This window comes from Hyla sarda, chromosome 5 (genome assembly GCF_029499605.1).
Source record: "Hyla sarda isolate aHylSar1 chromosome 5, aHylSar1.hap1, whole genome shotgun sequence".
Classification (NCBI taxonomy): Eukaryota; Metazoa; Chordata; class Amphibia; order Anura; family Hylidae; genus Hyla; species Hyla sarda.
The window spans coordinates 219,360,345-219,384,781 of NC_079193.1; the positions used below are offsets into that span (position 1 = coordinate 219,360,345).

At 38.4% G+C, this 24,437-nt stretch overlaps 1 long non-coding RNA gene across 1 annotated transcript; it reads right to left on the minus strand.

The window, feature by feature from the left end:
• Positions 1-18,262: 18,262 nt before the first annotated feature.
• LOC130272649 (uncharacterized) lies at positions 18,263-23,638 on the minus strand. The gene is made up of 3 exons (XR_008843659.1): positions 23,472-23,638; positions 20,779-20,887; positions 18,263-18,309 (listed from the first exon to the last, which is right to left on the minus strand). It is a non-coding gene; the product is annotated as an uncharacterized LOC130272649 (long non-coding RNA).
• Positions 23,639-24,437: the final 799 nt, after the last annotated feature.

The following is a 24,437-nucleotide window of genomic DNA, read 5'->3' on the forward strand; positions in this document are numbered from 1 at the left end:
GTCTCCACATAAACACCAACTACCTCCTCCTTACTAATAGGCATTTATTGCAGAGCTGCTGCATTCATGTAGCCGAGTGTTCTGGTGTCCAGAAGACCCCCCAAGACTTCAGATCACCTCCTGTAGCCATTTATACCTGCAATCCATTTCCCATTAGGAGTAAGTAAAGCAACATTGATTTAACACTGAATTTCCTCAAATGCCTTCTCCCCATTGTATTCATTGGAATGGCTTGTGTAATGAGACAGGGTCCATTATTATTAATGCAATAGTTTAATTTGATAGGAGATCCAGAGACAGTAAATACAGAACAGGCGCTGTTTGCTTTATGGTAAATACACCGATTGGAGACTATAAAGAAGTTATGGGCTGGAGATCTTGTGTTCTGCCGGCTTGTAAAAATATAAAAGGCATTGCTATGTGCTTCCATAATGTCCAGAGACAGACTAAATGAACCCATGGTCTGTCTTGCTCAGTGTTTACCAAGCAGGGTGCCTCCAGCTGTTGCAAAACTACAACTCCCAGCATGCCTGGACAGCCAAAGGCTGTCCAGGCATGCTGGGAGTTGTAGTTTTGCAACAGCTGGAGGCCCCCTGTTTGGGAAACACTGGTCTAGCTGATACAGTGCTCACACTAGCCTTCCTGTGAATGAGGGACTAAAAGTACCAGCATACCCAGGCATGCTGGGACTTGTAGTTTTGCAACAGCTGGAGGCACCCTTCTTGGGAAACACTGGTCTAGCTGATACAGTGCTTACACTAGCCTTCCTGTGAATGAGGGACTAAAAGTACCAGCACACCCAGGCATGCTGGGAGTTGTAATTTTGCAACAGCTGGAGGCACCCTGCTTGGGAAACACTTGTGTAGCTGATACAGTGCTTACACTAGCCTTCCTGTGAATGAGGGACTAAAAGTACCAGCACACCAAGGCATGCTGGGAGTTGTAGTTTTGCAACAGCTGGAGGCACCCTGGTTGGGAAACACTGGTCTAGCTGATACAGTGCTCACACTAGCCTTCCTGTGAATGAGGGACTAAAAGTACCAGCACACCCAGGCATGCTGGGAGTTGTAGTTTTGCAACAGCTGGAGGCACCCTGCTTGGGAAACACTGGTCTAGCTGATACAGTGCTCACACTAGCCTTCATGTGAATGAGGGACTAAAAGTACCAGCACACCCAGGCATGCTGGGAGTTGTAGTTTTGCAACAGCTGGAGGCACCCTGCTTTGGAAACACTGGTCTAGGTGATACAGTGCTTACACTAGCCTTCCTGAGGGACTAAAAGTACCAGCACACCCAGGCATGCTGGGAGTTGTAGTTTTGCAGCAGCTGGAGGCACCCTGCTTGGGAAACACTGGTCTAGCTGATACAATGCTTACGCTAGCCTTCCTGATGGACTAAAAGTACCAGCACACCCAGAGGAGTAGGACTTGCAGAAAACCCAGCTGGTGGAAATACAAATGATAAAAACATTCAGAGTCCCTCTATAGGACTATGCTTGACACAAAGCCTGCAATGAGGATGATTTGACTTTCCTTAAGTCTCACAAACACCCTTGGTACAGTTAACCCTTTCATAGCTCAAGGTTTTACATGATCCCATATAGTTTTTATTTATTTATTTATTTTTACATAAAAATAGAAACCAAACACAAACTTCAGAAAGTCAAGACAGCATGAAGCAACCATAAAGTCTCCTAAGTCTGCAGCTTAATGCTTCCCAAATCCTGCAGTAAAATACTTGGCACCCTCCAAACCTGATACTATATCATAATAATCATAATAATAATAATCATTATAATAGTAATAATAATAATCATAATAATAATAATCATCATTATAATCGTAATAATAATAATAATAACAATCATAATAGTAATAATAATAATAATAATAATAATCATCATCATCATAATAGTAATAATAATAATAATAATCATAATAATAATCATAATAGTAATAATAATAATAATAATAATAATAATATACTGGCCTCTAGGGAAGCCCTACAGGTATTGTTTCAGCACCTTATAGATACAGCAAGACAAGGGCTGTGAGATGTTTGATAGCAATGAAGCATGAAGACTATTCACACCATGTCAACCAACTATACATCTCTCCTCAATTTACATGGAAACTACTTACCGCTCACCTGCACTGTACTACAACGATATGTAGCTATTATATGCAACCCAATGCAACTATAGGTAACTTATTTTTTAAATTTAAATTTAATTTTTTTTTGTTATACACATGGAAGACTAGGGTAAAAAAATACCCAATAACATCTATTTATCTATTTTAACAAAGCAAAATACGTGGAACAGACAAAAGGATGAATATAGTTATTCAAATGTTTAGAAAAACACTTGTTGCAATAAGTAAATAAATAAAGAATGAAATAAAACGGAAATAAATAAATAGTGAAATAAATAAATACATACGTGAAGAAATAAATGAAGAAATAATGAAAAAAAATGAATAAATAAACATTTATACATTTCAAAATAAATACTATAACTAAAACAGATTCTATTTCCCCCCCCTTTATTTTTTCCTCAGTAGGCTACAATTATCCTAATAGTTATATTATGTATGTTATATTATATATTTTATGCTTTTATGTCCATCAATATTAATCCATATGAAACAATACAATTACATATACAATACAATACAATTAGTCTATTAGGTGGATTAGAATGATTTTTTTTTTTTTACTTCGCAACAGGTGCCATATCTATTATTTTATCCCTGAACATGAAGATCTTTCTACTTTTAGAACAGTGTTTCCCAACCAGGGGGCCTCCAGCTGTTGCAAAACTACAACTCCCAGCATGCCCGGACAGCCAACGGCTGTCCGGGCATGCTGGGAGTTGTAGTTTTGCAACAGCTACAGGTCGGGAAACAATTGGTTGGGAAACAATGACTTAGAGAAATACATTTCTTTTTCTTACATCCAAAATAAAGAAAACAGGTATTTTCTGTCGATGCAATCCCCAATCCCTGAATGAATAAAGCAGAGAATTGACGTTAAAATCAATTTAAAAACAGTTTTTTTGGAATTTCAAGGATTTATTGAAAGCTTTACCTGTACCAGGACTCCAACAAAACAGGTAAGAAAAAGTCAAAATGCACATTACAGCAGGGAGCACAATGCTCTGTGTGCAGCCAGGCATCTGGATTTATGGGAAACCTAATATTGTTTTTAAACATGTAAAGCTAAAATAACACGTTTATGTCTTAGCAGCTTCCTTGCACTAAATGGAAATGTCTTGGAAACCACGTGCTAATATTACTAGTATTTTACTAAGCTGGCAATTTCCTGGGGAGTGGTTATTACTAGAGCTCCAAACATTCAGAAGCAGTAGCCACAGGCTAATGCCACAGCCTCTACTGTGCACACTGCTCCCTCCTCTTCATTTTGCTACTAGAAATGTTTTGCAGATATAAATAAATGGGATTTCTAACGAAAAAAGCTGGAAAAACTGGAATCCAACAGCTTCTCCTCTAGTAATAAACTTCCAGGGTTTCTTCTGTTTTTATTAAAGCTACGTGTTTGGTTGGAGAAGGAAAATATGAAAATAGTTCACACGTGTTATGACTTCTGGTGCTTATTAATAGATTGCGACACTGTATGTGCAGAAAGGAGTAGGGTGGATAGATAGGAAGAAAGATAGATAGATATGAGATATATAGATAGATAGAAATGAGATAGATAGATAATAGATAGATATGAGATAGATAGATAGATAGATATGAGATAGATAGATAGATAGATAATAGATAGATATGAGATAGATAGATATGAGATAGATATGAGATAGATATGAGATAGATATATAGATAGATATGAGATAGATAGATAATAGATAGATAGATATGAGATAGATAGATAGATAGAAATGAGATAGATAGATAGATAGATAGATATGAGATAGATAGATAATAGATAGATATGAGATAGATATGAGATAGATATATAGATAGAAATGAGATAGATAGATAATAGATAGATAGATATGAGATAGATAGATAGATAGAAATGAGATAGATAGATAGATATGAGATAGATAGATAATGAGAGACAGATAGATGGATAGATAATAGATAGATATGAGATAGATAGATAGAAATGAGATAGATAGATATGAGATAGATAGATAATGAGAGACAGATAGATGGATAGATAATAGATAGATATGAGATAGATAGAAATGAGATAGATAGATATATAGATAGAAATGAGATAGATAGATAATAGATAGATATGAGATAGATAGATAGATATGAGATAGATATGAGATAGATATATAGATAGATATGAGATAGATAGATAATGAGAGACAGATAGATGGATAGATAATATATAGATAGATAATAGATAGATATGAGATAGATATATAGATAGATAGATAGATAGATATGAGATAGATAATGAGAGACAGATAGATGGATAGATAATAGATAGATAGATAATAGATAGATATGAGATAGATATGAAATAGATAGATAGATATGAGATAGGTAGATGGATAGATAGATATGAGATAGATAGATACTGAGAGACAGATAGATGGATAGATAGATAGATATGAGATATATTGATAGATATGAGATAGATACATAGATATGAGGTAGGTAGATATATAGCTAGATAATGAGAGACAGATAGATGGGGATAGATTTATAGAAAAATAGATAATAGGCAGACACATAGATAGACAATGAGAGATATATGGATAGCTATATAGATAGATATACAGATATGAGATAGATAAATAGATGGATAGAGATAGATAGATGTCAGATAGATAGATAATGAGAGACAGATAAATAGATATGAGGTAGGCAGATAGATAGATAATGAGAGACAGATAGATGGATAGATAGATAATAGATATATAGATAGATAATGAGAGACAGATAGATAGATAATAGATAGAGATAGATAGATTGATAATAGATAGATAGATTGATAGATAATGAGAGACAAATATATATATATATATATATATATATATATATATATATAAAATAGATAGAGATAGATAGATGAGAGACAGATAAATAGATATGAGGTAGGTATATATATAGATAGATAGATAATGAGAGACAGATAGATGGATAGTTAGATAGATAATAGATAGATAGATAGAGATAGATAGAAAAATATATAGATAATAGGCAGGCACATAGATAGATAGACAGACAGACAATGGAAGACATATCGATAGCTATATATACAGATATGATATAGATAGATGAGAGACAGATACATAGTTATGAGGTAGGTAGATATATAGCTAGATAATGAGAGACAGATAGATGGAGATAGATTTATAGAAAAAAAGATAATAGGCAGGCACATAGATAGATAGACAATGAGAGACTTATGGATAGCTATATAGATAGATATACAGATGTGAGATAGATAGATAATGAGAGACAGATAAATATATATGAGGTAGGCAGATAGATAGATAATGAGAGACAGATAGATGGATACATAGATAGATAATAGATAGATAGATAATGAGAGACAGATAGATAGATAATAGATAGATAGATAATGAGAGACAGATGGGTGAATAGATAGATAATAGATAGATATAGATAGATAGATAATAGATAGATAGATTGATTGATAGATAATGAGAGACAAATATATATATATATATATATATATATATATATAATAGATAGAGATAGACAGATAGATGAGAGACAGATAAATAGATATGAGGTAGGTAGATATATAGATATATAGATAGATAATGAGAGACAGATAGATGGATAGTTAGATAGATAATAGATAGCTAGAGATAGAAAAAGATATAGATAAGAGGCAGGCACATAGATAGATAGACAGACAGACAATGAGAGACATATTGCTAGCTATATATACAGATATGAGATAGACAGATAAATAAATAAATAAATAGATAGATGATAGATAGATGAGAGACAGATAAATAGACATGAGGTAGGTAGATAGATAGATAATGAGAGACAGATAGACAAATAGATAGATAGGCAAAAAGAAGCGGTTGCAGCACTCAATTCAGGTGAAAAAAATTGGTAGCTTTAATCCATCAAAAATACAAATGCAACATTTTGGCTGCCTGTGCCGTATGCTTGAGAAAGGCTGCACAGGCAGCCGAAACGTTGCATTTGTATTTTTGATGGATTAAAGCAACCAATTTTTTTCACCTGAATTGAGTGCTGCAACCGCTTCTTTTTGCCTATAGTTTGGGGACCAGTGACCAAGGTCTGTTTGGCTGCTTGCACCAGAAATCTCTTTTTTTGTGGTGTGCTACACTCCGCTATATCCTTTCTAGATAGATAGATAGATAGAAAAATAGATAGATAATAGTCATGCACATAGATAGATAGATGGATAATGAAAGACAGATCCATAGCTAGATAGATATACAGATATGAGATACATAAATAGAGATAGATAGATGATAGATAGATAAGAGACAGATAAATAGATATGAGGTAGGTAGATATATAGATAGATAATGAGAGACAGATAGATGGTTAGATAGATAGATAATGAGAGACAGATAGATGGATAGATAAATAGATTTATAGAAAAATAGATAGATAATAGCCAGGCACATAGATAGTGTACACCATTAAAAAAAAGAACCAATTATGTAAAATACCAAGTTTATTGAACATATATCAAAAATAGACATCCATATAAAAGGTAGACAGAAATGTTAATATACAGGCACTGAGGATGACAAGTACAGATGAATGGAGATGTAAGAATGGTACATAAATGCATGGATTACAGGAAAAACAATAGGTTTTAGAAATAGAAGCTCAATCTAAAAAATTAATCACCATAATGGTGATCAGCAAATAAACGAGGAAACAAGTCTGACAACAAGAGATGAAACCTGCTGTAAAAGGACAATAGACAGACACTTAGGACTGGAAAGGCAAACAGGAGAAAAACCACCCTAACAACAATAAGACTACCTGCCATGCATGTTACCACCTACCAGCTCCAACCCCAACGTACGTTTCGCATTGTGCTTCGTCAGGCACATAGATAGATAGATAATGAGAGACAGATGGATAGCTAGATAGATAGATAGATATGAACACCGATCAAAGAGAACTAACCTTACTATAACTAGTAAGTAAGTGCGCATTAGAAATCTGCAGCACCAAATAGATAGAGATAATGCACACACATACAGCAAAAATGAGACAAAAGACAATATTTTATTGTAGCAATACAAAATAGTTTAAAACACACACATAAAAGTAGACAGAGCTATGAGCCCCAGAGAGAACACAGATGGCCAAATGGTAGTTAGAGGGTGAGACACACACTGATATAGTATACAGTAATGGAATGCAGCCGGAACCTACACAGGTAGAAAGAATACAAATGAGCAAAAGTCCAAAACTATATAAAATGGCCAGCTGTAGGCACAAGAATTCATATCAGGGAATGAATACAGGGTGCCAGACCATAACCTACCCAACCCCAACGATCGTTTCGCTTGTTAGAATAGCTTCCTCAGGGGGCGTAGATAGATAGATAGATAGATAATGAGAGACAGATGGATAGCTAGATAGATAGATAGATATGAACACCGATCAAAGAGAACTAACCTTACTATAACTAGTAAGTATGCATTAGAAATCTGCAGCACCAAATAGATAGAGATAATGCTCACACATACAGCAAAAATTACACAAAAAACAATATTTTATTGTAGCAATACAAAATAGTTTAAAACACACACATAAAAGTAGACAGAGCTATGAGCCCCAGAGAGAACACAGATGGTCAAATGGTAGGTAGAGGGTGAGACACACACTGATATAGTATACAGTAATGGAATGCAGCCGGAACCTACACAGGTAGAAAGAATACAAAAGTCCAAAACTATATAAAATGGCCAGCTGTAGGCACAAGAATGCATATCAGGGAATGAATACAGGGTGCCAGACCATAACCTACCCAACCCCAACGATCGTTTCGCTTGTTAGAATAGCTTCCTCAGGGGGCGTAGATAGATAGATAGATAATGAGAGACAGATGGATACCTAGATAGATAGCTAGATAGATATACAGATATGAGATAGAGATAGATAGATGAAAGGATAGTAAGATTGTAAGCTTAGACAGATGGAGAGCTGGATAGATAGATAATAGGCAGCCATATAGATATTCCTTTTCTATCCTTTTAGAAGTGAAGTCATTGGCACTGATATGAGGGCTAATGCTATATTCTAATTCAAAACCTAAAGTTCACCTAGTCAAAAAGGTATAAAGAAAGAAAGGTAAACATTTCTTCTTTCAGCATAGCAGGTATGGCTGTACTCAGAAAGCTCAAATCTATGAGACTATAGTAAGATAGGTGGTAGATATTTTTATAACCATATAAGGGTTTAAGAATATTTTCTAATTTATTTATTTCTCTGCTATTGTATACATAGTTGGGAAAAGATCAGCAGGTGTCAGCTAAAATGATGTCTCCAAGTCCTCTTGTGTATTGTCTAAAGTTAAAGGGGTATTCTAGGCAAAAACATTTTTTTTATATATCAACTGGCTCTGGAAAGTTAAACAGATTTGTAAATTACTTCTATTAAAAAATCTTAATCCTTCCAATAGTTATTAGCTTCTGAAGTTTTCTGTCTAACTGCTAAATGATGATGTCACGTCCCGGGAGCTGTGCATGATGGGAAAATATCCCCATAGGAACTGCACAGCTCCCGGGACGTGAGTCATCAGAGAGCAGTCAGACAGAAAACAACAACTCAACTTCAGAAGCTAATAACTATTGGAAGGATTAAGATTTTTTAATAGAAGTAATTTACAAATCTGTTTAACTTTCCAGAGCCAGTTGATATATATAAAAAAGTTTGGGCCTGGAATACCCCTTTAATAATCTGCTCTGCCAGTTTTCACTTATTCTGATCTCTCATAAGACATCACAGATGTTAGATAAAAGGTGAATGGTTATCCAGCTTTTTAAAGAACCTGAACAGCCTATACATTTGTGTTGGTATGGAATGTATCAGACTCCTTTTCCATTCTCCTTCTAATTTACTATTATGTCAGTCTATACTGAAATTCTAACATTTCATTCATGAGCCAGAGATATCCGAACAGGCATTTTTATAGATCCATCTCAGTTAAGAAAAGTGTCATAATGCATTAGAATACGGGAAATTTTATTTAAATAATACATAATTTTTTTTTCTTTGAATAATCACTGGGAAACTGGCACCAGAACGAATCCTGTTGTTGTCAAGAGGATGGTTCCTGGAATCCAGCATGTCAGCGGAGACACCAGACTGGTCTAGAAGCTGGAGAAGAATATATTGCAGTGTTTTTCTGGGTAGGAACATCTTGCAGTGTTCTCCAATACTGATCTGAAACTTTAAATGGACTGATCTGAAACATTAAAATAAACTTTTGATCTGTTTTTCCTTTATAAAAAAATAAAAATATTTGTAATATATTTGTTTTTTAAAATATGTAGTTTTCACAGTGTTTTTCAACTTTGAAATGCTGGCCACTAGGGGTCTCCCAACTGGTCCAGCATGCATCCCCGCCCCCCCCCCCCCGCCCCTCTCTCACACACTGAGTTTGGACTGCTGCTGGCTGGGCATAAGTCCAAATTCAGGATGTGACGTCAGGCCATAGCTCGATCTCTGCCTGTATGTGAGACAGGCAGAGAGGGAGCGCAGTGCACGGGTGTGCATGGCTAATTTGAACATCTCGGCCAGATACACAGAGCCCACAGCCAGTATGGCACGGCAGCTCTGTTCTCTGATGTTCCTCCTCTCTGTATGGCACGTGCAGCAGTAAAAAGGGGGAGAAGACTCAGGAGCTGACTCCTCTATGCATGTTCCGAGACGGTGCACAGCATAGAAGAAGAGGGGCGGAAGTGAGCCCAGGCAGGTTTCAGATGATGTCGCGCCTGCCGGGCCGATCCCCCTTCCTCCCTCACACAGTCATGGAGCAGTGAGCAGCCATACAGGGCTAAAAAAAAGGGGGTTTTGAAAAAAAAATAAAAAAAAAGCTGGATTAGTGTCAAGATTATTCAGGGACAGATGTGAGGAGGGGGGGATTTAGGGACAGATTAGTTTATGATAGGTAATCTTTAAATTTTAAAAAAGGGTGAAAAAGCCTCATAATTACTGATATTTTATATAGTTGTTTTATCAAGTACCGAATCAATATATGTGGATCCAGCTGCAACAGTTCTAGAAGACCATATCAGCTGAAACAAAATACATTCTGTTAGTGTAGAGTCACACGTGCTAGATTTTTCTACGTATTTGCTGCTGCGTATTTTCCTACCCACATCCGCAGAGCATTTTACGTCCACATATGGGGTATTTCGGTACTCAGGAGAAATTGCTTTACAAATTTTGCCTTTTACCCCGTGTGAAATTAAAAAGTATGAGGCCACACCAGCATGTTAGTGTAAAAATTTGTTACACGAACAGGCTGGTGTAGACCCCAACTTTTCCTTTTTATAAGGGGTAAAAGGAGAAAAAGTCACCAAAATATGTAACGCAATTGCTCCCGTGTATGGAAATACCCCATATGTGGCCCGAAACTGTTTCCTTGAAATACAACAGGGCAGAGAGAGCACCATGCGCATTTGAGGACTAAATTAGGGATTGCATAGGGGTGGACATAGGGGTATTCTACGCTAGTGATTCCGAAACAGGGTGCCTCCAGCTGTTGCTAAACTCCCAGCATGCCTGGACAGTCAGTGGCTGTTCGGAAATGCTAGGAGTTGTTGTTTTGCAACAGCTGGAGGCTTCGTTTTGGAAACACTGCCGTACGATAGGTTTTAAATATTTATTGGGGGGGGGGGAAGGGGGGGGACAGTGTAAGGGGGTGTATATGTAGTGTTTTACTCTATATTATGTGGTAGTGTAGTGTAGTGTTTTTAGGGTACATTCACACGGGTTGGGGTTTATGGTGAGTTTCTCGCTAGGAGTTTGCGCTGCGGCGGAAAATTTGCCGCAGCTCAAACTTGAAGCAGGAAACTTACTGTAAACCTGCCCATGTGAATGTACCCTGTACATTCACATGGAGGGGGGGGGGAACCTCCAGTTGTTACAGAACTACAACTCCCAGCATGCACTGACAGACAAATTTGTGTCTAAGTGATCAAAAAGTCCCATGAAAACAAAAATGATACCAATAAAACTACAGATCACTGTGCAAAAAATGAGCCCTGATACATCCTTGTATACAGAAAATAAGTGTTATAGGGTCAGAAGAGGACAATTTTAAACATAATAATTTGTGTGTACAAACTACAGAGGGGGCAGCAGGGAGCACTGTATATAATTTTTGTATCAGGTCATTTGACCCACCCTCTTCACCATAGGTGAATTATGCGCCTTGTGCTGTCGCAAAAGGTACACATCCCTACTGGACTTCCTCAGGGGCATACAGCAGCTGATAAGTACAGGAAGACTTTAACAAAACATAGGAATTATACAAATCTGTATAAATTTAAGGCACAGATGTTTGCTCTTATAAATCCATTTGTGAAAATATTTCTGCATCTTTCCTTTTCCTATGACATATCATATTAAGGATGAAATGGCAAATGAACAATCATTCAATAAATATTGTGAAAAGATTTGACATTACAGTAAAATATGGCAACTCTCTGAGTAGGATATGATGTAGAAAGTACTGTACAGCTTTTTACCATAGACTGCATAAAGCTAGATTTGAGATTCAAAAACAGTCAATGCTGAACAAACATAGGATTGGAACTTGCTGCAAATGACTTAAATTGTTAAATTAAATTAAAGTGTCACAATTAAATGTCTCCAGACAGAAATAGTTTAATGCACTTAAAGGGTACTCCGCCCCTAGACATCTTATCCCCGATCACTGGGGTCCCGCTGCTGGGGACCCCCGCTCCGTGCTGGATGACTGGCAATGCGGGGGCAGAGGCTCGTCCCCACTCGTGACATTATGGACATGCCCCCTCAATGCAAATCTATGGGAGGGGGCGTGATGGCCTTCACACCCCCTCCCATACACTTGTATTGAGGGGTGTGGCCGTGATGTCATGAGAGGGGTTCGGGAGTGACATTATGAGCCTCCAGCGCTGAACCCGACTCTCTAATTGAATGCCGGGTTCAGCAGGAAGATTGCGAGGGTCCCCAGGGGAGCGACCCCCACGATCAGACGTCTTCTCCCTTATCCTTTGGATAGGGGATAAGATGTCTAGGGGCAGAGAACCCCTTTAAGTTGTATTGGACTTAAAGGGGTATTCCGGCCATAGAAATCTTATCCCCTATCTTTTGGATAGGGGTAAGATGTCAATGGCCAGAATACCCCTTTAAAATGTTTCTGCAATTTGTGAGAAAAAAATTAAAATGTCTCAGTTTCCACTGGAAAAGTTGACGGTAGTGTTTCTGCATTCTTACCATTGTCAGTCTTCCTCCTGTGGTCCTGATCATAGTACACCACTGTTTACAGAATATCAGCGGTTGGGATCATTCTCTTGCTAGTTTGCCAACACTATGCTTGCTGGACTTCATGTGCCCTTCACTTTCCATGCAATCCCGGTCTCGTTGTCATCATCATCATATGGAAGTACCTTGGTTGATACAGGGGGAGGGGAAAATGACTTACTATAATGTACACTGCTCAAAAATAAATAAAGGGAACACTTAAACAACACAATGTAACTCCAAGTCAATCATACTTCTGTGAAATCACACTGTCACATTGATTGGCAATCAATTTCACATGCTGTTGTGCAAATGGAACAGACAACAGGTGGAAATGATAGGCAATTAGCAAGACGCCCCAATAAAGGAGCGGTTCTGCACGTGGTGACCACAGACCACTTCTCAGCTCCTATGCTTCCTGGCTGATGTTTTGGTCACTTTTGAATGCTGGTGGTGCTTTCACTCTAGTGGTAGCATGAGACGGAGTCTAAAACCCACACAAGTGGCTCAGGTAGTGCAAATCATCCAGAATGGCACATCAATGCGAGCTGTGGAAAAAAGGTTTGCTGTGTCTGTCAGAGTAGTGTCCAGAGCATGGAGGTGCTACCAGGAGACAGGCCAGTACACCAGCAGACACGGAGGAGGCCGTAGGAGGGAAACAACTCAACAGCAGGACCACTACCTCTGCCGTTGTGCAAGGAGGGGAAGGAGGAGCACTGCCAGAGTCTGCAAAATGACCTCCAGCAGGCCACAAATGTGCATGTGTCCAATCAAACGGTCAGAAACAGACTCCATGAGGGTGGTATGAAGGTCTGACATTCACAGATGGGGGTTGGGCTTACAGCCCAACACGTGCAGGATGTTTGGCATGTGCCAGAGAACACTAAGATTGGCAAATTCGCCACTGGCACAGATGAAAGCAGTTTCACACTGAGCACATGTGACAGAGTCTGAAGACGCCGGGGAGAACGTTCTGCCTGCAACATCTTCCAGCATGTCCGGTTTGGTGGTGGGTCAGTAATGGTGTGTGGTGGCATTTCTGTGGGGGCCACACAGCCCTCCATGTGCTTGCAAGAGGTAGCCTGACTGCCATTAGGTACCGAGATGAGATCCTCAGACCCCTTGTGAGACCATATGCTGGTGCAGTTGGCCCTGGGTTCCTCCTAATGCAAGACAATGCTAGACCTCATGTGGCTGAAGTGTGTCAGCAGTTCCTGCAAGAGGAAGGCATTGATGCTATGGACTGGCCCGCCCGCTCCCCAGACCTGAATCCAAATGTGCACATCTGGGACATCATGTCTCGCTCCATTCACCAATGCCACGTTGCACCACAGACTGTCCAGGAGTTGGCGGATGCTTTAGTCCAGGTCTGGGAGGACATCCCTCAGGAGACCATCCGCCACCTCATCAGGAGCATGCCCAGGCATTGTAGGGAGGTCATACGGACACTTTCAGGCCACACACTCTACTGAGCCTCATTTTGATTTGTTTTAAGGACATCACATCAGAGTTGGATCAGCCTGTAGTGTGGTTTTCCACTTTGATTTTGAGTGTAACTCCATACACAGACCTCCATGGGTTGATCAATTTGATTTCTATTGATAATTGTTGTTTGATTTTGTTGTCAGCACATTAAACTATGTAAAGACGAAAGTATTTCATATGAATAGTTCATTCATTCACATCTAGGATGTGTTATTTTAGTGTTCCCTTTATTTTTTTGAGCAGTGGATATAAGACTACAGCAGGGGGAGAATCACTGTTAATAGGAGCTGAAGTGTCAGGATGATGTTTCTAGATGATTACTAGTGGATGTCAGAAAGACAACTCATAAGCGTGGCACTATCATTTTGTTGGGAACTCTAGAAAAGACTTTGGGGGACAAAGAGTAGACAATGACTTTACATATGTAACAGAGACAGCTCCCTAATGATAAGTACTAAGAGAAATGCATGAATTTATGCACTGACCAGAGTTGTCTCACTGGCTTTCCAATGCTGAGGAGGGAACCTGCACTATCTAGGCCCATCCCCACTTCCTGTGTTCTTTCTTGGGCTCTCTGTTGCTAGAGAAGGAATTACCCTGGTAACAGGTAGTACACAGCAATTTGCAAGGAAGTAAAGCACCAAATCGCCAAGACTTTGGGGCCTTTTTTCTGGGGTAAGGTGTCAATTTGGTAAATAAAGTTGATAAAAGGGAGGGTAAAAGGGTTTAAAGGGTAAAACGATCTAAGTACTTTTTTTTAAATTTTATTTCTTATTCTATACAGAATATAGGCACTCCCAGACGAAGGAAACAGTGGGTTTTCAAAATGCGTCAGAGCTTTTTTGGTCCTAACTCACATCCATAGTGACGTCACCAGTAACGCGAATCTCGGATTACCAACTTGCATTGTGCGGCAGCAACAGATCTAGGTAGAGATGCCACCGGCCGGGGCAGTCTCCCAGATCTCTATGCTAGCAGCAAAAGAAACAGATCGGAACACCGCAGAAGACCTAGGAGGACCTGTGATTCAAGATATTACCAAAAATTATCGCCAACAAACACCTGTTTTAATACTGGCAATCTGATGAACCCGCACCTTCTTTTTGTCCTATCCCTCATCTTTTGACAACAAATAGGTTTGCACTACTGCACTTTTCCCTGCACACAGCCACTTCAATACGGGCAGCATTTGAATAATAACAATCAGTTGTCCAAATAGCTGCCTCGCCCTTTAACCTTGAGAAACACCATTGAAGTCCCAAATTTCCTCTACTACATCGGTCGTTGAGACAAATCTCATTTTATACCTTTTTATCTAACTCTCAATAAAGACAAAAGTACTATCCCCATAGTGCTGGTATTTATTTATTTCATTTTTTAGAATATATATATATATATATATATATATATATATATATATATATTTAAAAAAAGATCCCCTGCTGCTGCCAATCTAATATTGTCTAGATCCCCACGGCTCAATACTTTTTTTTGTGATGTGCTGATATACAGGAAATGCTTGCTTGTATATAAATGCTTGCTTGTATATATATGATGCATATACTGTGTGTCAAAATGTCAGCAGGAAGGAATAAGCAATGGAACCCAGGCACCATTGGAAAGGTTCTCCAGAGCATCAACGTGCAGAGAACGAAGCAGCATCCCTTTAAGGAAACCATGATCCACCCAACAGTAGGGTTATCAGTTCTGATATATAGTCCAACTAGGAAGGTCTACTTCTCCAACTACAGTGCTTAGTTAAGGTGCTGTCACATATGTCCAGCAATCCGGCTTAGTTTCCCTCTGGCTCTTCAGAAAAGCACCATCATGAAAGTGATGATCGAATTGATTCCATTCATTTGAATGGGACAGTTCAGATTAATTGGCGCCTCATCTTGCAGCTTTCCCCTGTCTGGCCTGCAGAAATAGCCTAGTGCTGGACTATGCCCAACTGATGCACTTTGTGAGTTGTAGCCGTTGATCCAGATTAGTACTGAGTGCAGGACATACTGTATATGACAGCACCCTACAAAGTCCTATAGGCCTGATGAAGAGTGTAGGGGGATTAACAATTTTTAACCCCTTAAGGACCCAGGGTTTTTCCGTTTTAGAATTTTTGTTTTTTCCTCCTTAATTCTTTCAATTTTGCACCTAAAAATCCATATAATGGCTTATTTTTTGCGCCACCAATTCTACTTTGTAATGACATCAGTCATTTTACCCAAAAATTTATGGCGAAATGGGAAAAAAAATCATTGTGAGACCAAATTGAAAAAAAACAAAACGCCATTTTGTAACTTTTGGGGGCTTCCGTTTCTACACAGTACATTTTTTGGTAAAAATTACACCTTCTCTTTATTCTGCAGGTCCATACGATTAAAATGATACCCTACTTATGTATGTTGGATTTTGTCGTACTTCTGGAAAAAATCATAACTGCATGCAGGAAAATTAATACGTTTAAAATTGTCATCTTCTGACCCCTATAACTTTTTTATTCTTCCGTGTATGGGGCGGTATGAGGGCTCATTTTTTGCTGATCTGAAGTTTTTAGCGGTACCATTTTTGCATTGATAGGCCTTATTGATCGCTATTTTGGACTTTGGAATTTTTTTTGTGCGTACGCCATTGACCGTGCAGTTTAAAGAACAATATATTTATATAATTCGACAATACCACATATGTTTATTTTTATTTACACAGTTTTTTTTTAAATGGGAAAAAGGAGGTGATTCAAACTTTTATTAGGGGAGGGGTTAAATGATCTTTATTCACTTTTTTTTTCACTGCACACACTGATCTTTTACATTGATCAGTGGTTTCTCATAGGAAATCACTGATCAATGATTGACTGCTCATGCCTGGATCTCAGGCACTGAGTAGTCATTCGGCGATCGGACAGCAAGGAGGCAGGTAGGGATCCTCCGGCTGTCATGTAAACGGTTCGGGATGCCGCGATTTCGCTGCGGTGATCACGAACAGCTCTCTGAGCTAACCGGCATGGTTTTACTTTCACTTTAGATGCGGCATTCAACTTTGAACGCCGCATCTAAAGGGTTAATAGAGCGCGGCACCGCCGTGTCTAAAGGGTTAATAATTCGCGGCACCGCAGTCCCGGCCGTTGTTAGAAGCCGGGCCCGACCCGCTATAGAACGGGAGCGGACTCATGACGTACCGGTACGTCATGGGTCCTTAAGAGGTTAAAGTGTACCTGTTATATCCCAGAACAAAACAATGCTTACATATGTTACTCACTAGGTCATGCAGATGCTTTACATGTCTTTGCTTTACATATCTTTACTGTCTAGCTTCTATATTTAGCTCCCAAATCCCTCAGTTCTGATGCTCACTCATTCTTATATTCACTGCTCAGGAAGTGGCGGGGCTGAGGCAAACACTCGCAGTGGTCAGACCCCCTGAAATCATACACTTATCCCCTATCCTGTGAATTGGTCTAATTGTTAGAAAAACTATGTTAAGACATTTTTTTTGATGCCTGTATCAGGAACTGTCCACTGACATGGACAGAGATGTCAGCAGAGAGCACTGCGGACAAGACAAAAACGCAATTAAAAAATAATAGAATTTCCTCTGTAGCATACAGCTGCTAATAAGTACTGAAAGGATTAAGATTTTTAAATAGAAGTTATTTACAAATCTGTTAAACTTTCTGGCACCAGTTAATTTGGATAGGGGATAAAATGTCTAGGGGCGGAGTACCCCTTTAAGGTTTTCAATGATGCAGCTTTCAGCAGTCAATTGTTAAGACGAGCAAGTGCTGTTTTTCATACTTATATTTAAATAGATGTCCCTATTGGCATTCTACTTTAATGTTTGCTCTCTTTATATAATAGCTTCTCTTTATATAATAGGTTCATGACTGGCTACAAGCAGACAATATTATAGGGGTATAATAATAACCATCTGATGTGCAATGTTTCCAGCAAACAGGCTTTTTTCTGGACTCATATATCACCAGCTGTTCATATAGCCTTAATTAAAGTCACAATCTACACCTGTATTTCTCAATAAAAATGTTAAAAATGCACAAACCAGAAAACGAATTGATTATATTTTGCTAATAAAATACTAACCATGGGCTTGTGAAATGTTTATGTAGCCTTCAGCGATGTTACTAGTATGCAGTGGCATGTGGGTCGCTTTTCCACCCATACTTGCATAGGAAGATTTCTAGAAATCAGAACAGTTGTCATATGTTTTGTCTTTGACAACGTCAGAATACTGTTGAATGGGATGGGTTATGTATGGGAGGGGTTGCCCAAATACCTTTTGTCATGAATTTTTGCTTTGATGCGCCTGCATTTGTTTCGGTTGACAGTTTCTTGTTCTGTGAAAATGAATTTCAGTAGAAAGTATTTAGTGAACTGACTAAACAGATCTGTATACATTCAGCTTAGGTATTTTATTTTGCTTTTGTCAAGATCTACTTTTATCACAATATTTCTGAAATTGTGACTGTAATATACTGTAATGTGCAGTATATTCACTAGTTATCCCATTGTTCAGCGAGATTCCGGGATTATTCCATCTATCCGCTGGGACCCCTTTTAAGTTGTTCCTTTATGGCAGTGCCCCTGACTCCCAGACTGTGCAGGGAACTACAGCTATCCCCATTAACTTAACTGGGTTCATGTTGCCATTCCCTGCACAGAAGTTGGGTGGGGGCACGGCTGTTCAAGAGAAACAGGCCATGTTCACACAACCAAATTTCCCTGTGAAATTCCACAGAAGAGTTACGCACGGACATTGCGCTGTAGCAGAATCTCATTGATTTTAATTGGAGTCTGTTGCACTGTTCACATGGCAGAATTTCCCCAATGTTTCTGCCACGAAAATTCTGATTCCGGCATCTGCAGAAAGAATAGACAAGTCTACTATCCCTGCCGATTGCACAAGGAAATACATTGCTGTCTATGTTCTGCTCCGCTGTCTGTGGAGTGTCCATACAGAGATTTTCTGTGCGGACATTTCACCATGTAAACAAAGCCTAAAGGAGACACAGCACTAAATCAGCAATGGGGTCTCTTCATTCTCAGGACCAGTCAGGATCTTGGACGATGGGCCACACCAACCAGAACCAGTATGCCACCACTTTATAAGAATGCAATGCCCTTTACAAGTTGACCTATATTAATAATGTAGGGGACTATACCAGTATATAACAGATTTGCCTTCACTTTGATCACTTCTATGGAAATTTTTAAAAGTCTATTTTATCTGGTAGTCAATGTCTAAGTTTACTGATATTAATATAATTAAGAAAATCCCTCTAACCAGCCATTTTATTTTTGTTTTAGAGTTTTTCCTCCATGTCTTCTAAGAGTCTTCTTTTATTATTTTACTGACAGAGCCATAGTAGGGAACAATTGTGTTTTTTTTTTACTTTTGTGGGAACAACTGTACTTTTTTATTGGTACTTTTGTTGGTATTTATTGGAGTAACTTTTATTAACTCTTTTGTTTCAGAGACAGAATGAAACATTAACATGTTCGTCAATTTTGGGGCATTTTAAATTTGTGTAGTTGGTTGTATATTAAAGATAACATGCCAAATTTATTCTACACTCCAAGACCATATTTATTTTCTTAAATGAATTTTTCTCTTGACATGGTTGTAAACAACTTGGCCGTATATCAATCCGGTCCTGGTAACTTTCCAGAGGGCAAGGCAGAAATAGTAGCAAGCAACTCATCAGGAGTTACTGAGGACTCCAGCGCAGACACATACTCTGATGAAAGGGTAGGGAGTAGTGTACGGCAATATAGTCGGAAAGAGTCTTTGGAGGCTAATGGCCCCTTTGAGTAGCTGAAGGGGGAGGGAGGCTGTAGAGGGAGGTATTGAATTTTTGGAATGTATGTAAAATATTGGAGGTCAGATAAGACAAGGAACTTGAAGGGTTTTTGATGGCGGGAATATAGGCAGCCGCTTTCCTGTCGTGCATAAAAATGCATTTAGATTAAAATGAACAAAGGGTAAATGGGTGGGGACCTTTCACAGATTTTGGATTGGGATCAGGAACTTCAAGCTACATACCTGATTACCTTATATTTAGGATTTCACTGGATCCCTATTACCAAAAGGCAGTGCACTGTGGAAGTTGTAGCTCAACTGGCACATAAATAGAGTTTTATATTTTTATGCTTTCTGTTTGTATGGCGAAGAAAATTATTAGATTCCCAACATTTTATGTAGATTTGTTACATAAGGTGGTCTGTCTTCTTGATTGATTCCTTTTTACTGTCAAACACTGTTTAAAAATGGTATAGTAGGCATCCTCTTTTTATAAGATGGTCTAAATTAACAGTATACACTATCTGAACAGATATAGAATAAAAAAAAAAGTAAATGAAACACATTATTTTGTAAAAGGTTTTGAAATTCACTCAATGATAATAATTGTCTTGATAAAAACATTAAGAATACCTTTTGGCTTAGCGTGTTATTATGCATGCAAGCCCATTAGCTGCAGTATACTGTAAAAACAAGCCAAGCAGGTAATTGTGAAATTGTAATGACCACTCCTTTACTACGTATGTATATTTTTGCTCTTTGTGTCTCTGTGTTGTTTCTCTTTCCTTTGAAACTTGTTATCAGATCTATCTGTTCAGAGTATAGAACTTCCAGCAAGACTCCACACATTCAACAACCAGCCTCTTATTCTGTCTGCAGGAACAATGAGTTAAGCTTCTAAACATCAAATTTACATTTCTTTTGAGTTATTTATTTATTTTTTTAATTTTAAAGTTTTGTGATTATTGCAATTTTCCTGAATTGTGTCGATTTGTTGGCTTCTTACCAAAATATTGACTTGGATCCAACTTCGCAGTGGAGCCTCAGCCTAAGGCATCATATCACATCTCGGGACCCATCACCAGTATATGTCAGCGTACCTTCAATTTGGTGTCCTGCAAATAAAAAGTATATGTTCATAAAACCGAACAAACAAAGCTGTTAGTAGACTATGTTTGGTTTAATAAAGTCTCCGGTTATGCCACAGGTATTATACGGTATACCCAGGGCTCAAGTCCTTCAGGACTGCAGGACCAGCCCTAGCAGGACCAGCCCTTGAGTGGAAATCTTGGGTCAGTTCCCACACTTTTTTTTTCCAGCACTTGACCCCTGGGTATACTTCTAAATACCTTCATAAAGATATTCAGATGTATGCCAGGGATGGGAGCCAAACAATGTGATGTTATTGGGGCATAGGGGACAAAAGGGAAAAGGCAGATTGGCCCAAATTTACTAAAACTTTCTAATTCTTAACCAATGTAGACTTAATCCCTTAAGGACCAGGCTCATTTTGGCCTTAAGGTCCAGACCAAATGTATTTTTGCATTTTCGTTTTTTCCTCCTCGCCCTCTAAAAATCATAAGTCTCTTATATTTACATCCACAGACCCATATGAGGGCTTGTTTTTTGCGTCACCAATTGTACTTTGTAATTACATCCCTTATTTTACTGTAAAATGTACGGCGCAACCAAACAAATATTATTTATGTGGGAAAATTGAAAGAAAACCGCAATTTAGCAATTTTTTTTATGAGTACCACTTTTACTTAGGTTTTACTTTTTATACATTTTTTATAAATTTTTTTGGAATGAAATGTGACCAAAAAGCAGCAATTTTGGACTTTTTACATTTTTTTTATCTTTACGCCGTTCACCGTACGGGATAATTAACAATATATTTTAATAGTTCAGACTTTGTGCACGCGGCGATTCCAAATATGTGTATTGATAATTTTTTTTACGCTTTTTTGGGGGTAAAATGGGAAAAACAAATGTTTAACTTTTTTATTGGGGGAGGGGATTTTTCAAATTTTTTTACTTTTTTATTTTAAATTTTGTAACTTTTTTCTTTACACTTTTTATGTCCCCATAGGGGACTATTCATAGCAATCATTTGATTGCTAATACTGTTCAGTGCTATGTATAGGACATAGCACTGATCAGTGTTATCGGTGATCTTCTGCTCTGGTCTGCTCGATCTCAGACCAGAGCAGAAGACCCTGGGAGATGACCGGAGGTGAGGGGACCGCCGGCCGCCATGCTGGATGATCGGATCCCTGCGGCAGCGCTGTGGGCGATCCGATCATCCATTCAAAGTACCGCACTGCCACAGATGCCGTGATCTGTATTGATCACTGCATCTGAGTGGTTAATGGCGGACATCCGCGCGATCGCAGATGTCCGCCATTACCGGCGGGTCCCTGGCTTCTGATAGCAGCCGGGACCTGCTGGGCATGACACGAGCACTGCTCCGTGGACAGAGATGTTAGCAGGGAGCACTGTGATCATGATGTGTTCCAAAAAGAAAAAAAATTCCACTGTAGTATTCAGCAGCTAATAAGTACTGAAAGGATTAAGATTTTTTTTATAGAAGTAATTTACAAATCTGTTTAACTTTCTGGCACCAGGTAATTTTAAAAAAAAGTTTTCCACAAGAGTACCCCTTTAACAGCCTAACAATGCACCAAATTTATCAAAGTGGCTCTGGCTGTTTAATAAATCTGGTGCATCTTTAGAGTATCTAATCTAGTTTAGACCAACTATTAGTGTGTCCATCTCCGTCTTCTCCCTGGGCAACCTTGTTGTGATAATGTGCAATAAAGAACTTTGCTGAACAGAAGAATGGTGAGTTGCCGACTGTTTCCTTTCTCTACCTGTTTGTTCAACTATTAGTTGACTTGAACTGCCCCAGAATTCTGGTGCACTTTTGGTGCACCATAAGTAATGGCACTTTTACTGAAGGCATTCCTATTACATCCCTTTTCTCAGGCGTGGCGAAAAAAGTGTGTAAAGAAATAAATAAAAAATAAAACAAAACAAAAGCTGTTTTTTTTGCCCACAAATACTAATCACAATGCAGCTTTCATTACGTAAACTGCTCTGGTAAAAGGAAAGCTAAGTTCTGATTGTTGCTTTGGAAAACAAAGACAGTTTTTCTTTTAAGCAGTGTTGAAAATCTTGTATGTCTTATAATGAATGTGGTGAAAATATATCAGCCAGCTTTTTGTTGCAAATTGTTGACATCCAGCCACCATCCAGCTGCAAATATCGAAAATAGACTAATCCTAAAACATAGCTTTTAATGGTCTATGATAAAAAATTATAACTTACACAACAACCACTTGTGATGTTATTCAAAACAAAAAATAGATAACCATGGTATACATATGGGTACACTGCACTTTGTATTTGGAGACCCTTATTCACGGACTAGCTGGCAAAATTTAGCCTGGGTGGCAAGCATACAGCATTGGCCCACCTGTTAAATTCCGCCTCCTCATATATAACGTTAACATAGGTAAGATAGTTTTCCATTGTAATAACATATACCTGTTAGTAAATCAGTTATCAAAATAAAGTCAATAAACAAAGAGGAAATATTGCTAGCACACTAATACAGACCAAATTCTGTATACTGGGATCAATAGTACCAATAATTAGCATTAAACAGAATGTCAAAAAAATCTATGTTTGTCTTACCTGCTTCAAATATGACTTTGATATTTATTTTGTTGTGGTTGAATCCATTCATTAGTACCCCCAGTTCTTCAAGGGTACCCTTCCAAATAAGGAGGACGTCATCAATATATCAATCTCAAAACAAAACTTTTTCAATCGTAGGGGGTTGACTCAGTCCGATAGAGATCCTTCCCTCACAGCCCCATGAACAGACGTGCATACTAGGACACACATGCTGCCCCGTTGTGGTGCCCTTCAGCTGTGGGTTGAGGGTCTTCTTAAAAAAAGGAATAAGTTATGGATTAAAACAAACTCTAAAGCTGTTACTATAAACTCACATGAAAGGACATCCTCAAGAAATATTGGTATTTTAGCATTTTTACTATTTTAAGGATATTTTTGCACGTTGAGTACATGCATTGAGTACAATTGAGTACAATGCACCTTAATTGCATGGGAATACATACATTCATAGCACTGTTCACCGGCAGGAGCACTATTATTTGCTAATATATGTATACACATATATATATATATATATATATATATATCTGTACCACTGTTTTATGCAGCTCAATTTTTCCACCTGTTTGCCTTTGTTGCATATACATATGCAACAAGTAGTGTCGGCCTCTTGCTGTCTCCATGCATGCACATGGCACAGCGATGGGCTGGCACTATGCATTCTCAAGTCACATGAAATGTTGCTTTAAGTCACTTCCTGGCGAGCCCCATTACATTGTCTTGTGCCATGCATTCTTTTTTGAATAACTTGTCATCTCTTTTGTGGTTAATCTTGCTACATGTGATACACAGGGGATCCTTAGAATTACACCTGGGGCAGGTATATGAGCTCAGACTCCTATGATATCTAGCCAGGCCCCCTGAGGACACAAACCAGTGAAACATGCATTGGAGCACGGCTTGTAGTCGGTATACATGGCTGGGTCTTTTATTTTAATGTTTTTTGTATAGTGCTAAATATGC